The sequence below is a fragment of the Otolemur garnettii genome, unplaced genomic scaffold (assembly GCF_000181295.1).
Source record: "Otolemur garnettii isolate 467f Iridium unplaced genomic scaffold, OtoGar3 scaffold00006, whole genome shotgun sequence".
Classification (NCBI taxonomy): Eukaryota; Metazoa; Chordata; class Mammalia; order Primates; family Galagidae; genus Otolemur; species Otolemur garnettii.
In genome coordinates this window covers 13,401,425-13,403,795 of record NW_003852401.1, presented here as the reverse complement: position 1 = coordinate 13,403,795, position 2,371 = coordinate 13,401,425, and the positions used below count along the sequence as shown (strand labels likewise).

The 2,371-nt window shown below is 35.9% G+C and overlaps 1 non-coding gene across 1 annotated transcript; it reads right to left on the bottom strand.

The window, feature by feature from the left end:
• Positions 1 to 1,828: 1,828 nt before the first annotated feature.
• On the bottom strand, positions 1,829 to 1,932 carry LOC111722983. Its single transcript, XR_002771606.1, has one exon. It is a non-coding gene; the product is annotated as a U6 spliceosomal RNA (small nuclear RNA).
• Positions 1,933 to 2,371: the final 439 nt, after the last annotated feature.

Here is a 2,371-nt window from a genome sequence, read left to right as displayed (position 1 = left end):
CAAGTCAGTAAAAAGCAGACAAATAGGTCAATAAAATGTAAATGCAGGAGATGAACAGGCATAAAGCTTAAACGCATAGAAATTTGGCCCACTTCACTATTAACCTGTGAGTGATTTTCTCACCAATCAAATTAGCAAACTTACACGTTGAGAATCTCGTAAGGGTGTCGGGGGGAAAGGCATTTCACGGTTTGCTGATAGGAGTGCAATTTGGAAAACCTCAACTGTCTTTAGAAGGTAATTTGACAATATTGATCTAACTACGTATAATAACTATTTTCTTGATCAATTGTATTCTTAGAAAAATCTCCTACAAAAATACTCTCACATAATTATACAAACCTGAAACTACCTAACTGTGCATCAATTAGTTGACCTACCTTAAATAACATGAATGGTATAACTATTCTACAGAATGATATACGATCATCACAGACGATAAAATAGGTTTTGACCAACTGCTTTTAGGTGCTTTGCAAGACACATTGTTATGTTCAAATCACAAAATCAAGTTTCAGAACACAAGTACAGCATAATTCTTTTCACAGAAAAAAAAAAAAGACTTAAGTAAATACATGAAAAAAGGTCTAGAAAGTTGTACTCCAAATTCTTCTCCAAGGAGAGAGAAGACGGAGGAGGGAGGGTGGGTGAAGGAAATCTCTACTTTTTATAGAGTCTGCCTAGTTTAAATAGTTTTTCAAAAGGACATATTTTGGATTATTTGCATAACAAAGTTCTTGAACATGTAAAGTCTATCAGGCACAACTTATCAAATGTGTATGACTATTAAAAGGAAAAAAACAGCATTACATACACAGCCACGCCTTGACCCTGTCATGTATTCACTAGCAGAGTTAGGATACTGGAACGCACTAATTGAAAAAGAGAAAATAATTATAGTAGAATCTTCGGTTTAATTTATCATTATTTTTGCTCTTTTCTTTGTGACTTCTATAAACTGTTTCCCAATTAGCTTTTTACGGAGTCAAGAGCTCAAGTGACTTGCCCACTATCCATGGCTAATAAAGGGCAAAATCAGCTCCAGACCCTAGCTTTTCCAAATCCTAATCCACCCAGCCCACCACCACTGTTTCAACTTTGTTTTTTGTACTTGAAACATTGTGGATACAGAATATGTGATAAGAGAGGAGTGACACACAAAGTTTCCTGGCACTTCCTCTCAACTACATTCACCATATGAGAGATTTTAGCCCCGTGGCACAGACACAAGGCCCATCAGTAAAGGGAGCCGAGGCCCGACACAGACTCAGAAAATTGAGTCCAGTGGATTTATTTTTAAGAAGGAATAGAAACCTAAGAGATGTTTTCTGTGTTCACTCAGGAAGTGTCATCGATCACGGCAAAAGGCTGTTCTCTTCCCATTTCCTTATCCTGTCTCACTGATAGAAGATTTCACGGAGCAAGGGAAATTTCAGCAAAAACTAAGGGATGAGGGGGTGCTCACTTGAAAATAGGGAAGAAAGGAAAACCCAAGTATAAAAAACTACAATGGAAGGAAGAAAAAAAGCAAAACTAGTGAGATGAAATAAGTGTTTTAAGGCCAGGATCATAATCTCTATTTTATAATTGGTGATTAGTCCATGTGTTTGAGTCTGAATCTGTTGTCTAACTCTTCATTTTGTTTTTTGTTTTGTTTTTTTTTTTTTTTTGGATAGCTAACAAATTTTCTTTACTTGTTTTTGTATCCACATGATTATAAAAAAGAAAACAGGGCTTATGGCTACTTTGGTACCAACACAGTGTTCAAACCGAAGGATTGTATCCTTTCAACAGGTTTTGTCCCAGAATATTGAACCCGTTGGCCATAAAGGATATGGAACACTTCACAAATTTCCATGTCATCTTCAGGCAGGGGCCATGCTATCCTCTGTATCTTTCCAATTTGAGTATATGTGCCTCCAGAGTGAGCACTCTTCATTTCCTTTATTTTTTTCTAACCCGTTTTATATTTTTTTACTTTTTATTGCCTTCTTTTGAGTTAATTAAATATTTTATTTTCCCCATTATTAGCTTTTTGGTTATATATTCTTTTACTCTTTAAAATTGATTTTCTTACAGATTATATACTACATGCCCTAGACTTACAGCAATAGTATAAATTAGCATTTTACCCATTCCAAATAATGGGTCTTTAAACACTCTTAAAAGATAGTTTCTGTTTCACTTTTCAGTCTCTCTGCCCAGGCCCCTTATAAATCAGTGCATACATCAAGGGAAAAAATGGTGCCTAGAGTACCAAGCTTACCCCAATATGTCTCCCTCTTTACATAGTCTTAGGACCCACAAATACTTGTTGCTTGGTAGTTCTTGGTGCCTTAAAATGTATTTTTTTAGGCTCGCCACCTGTGGC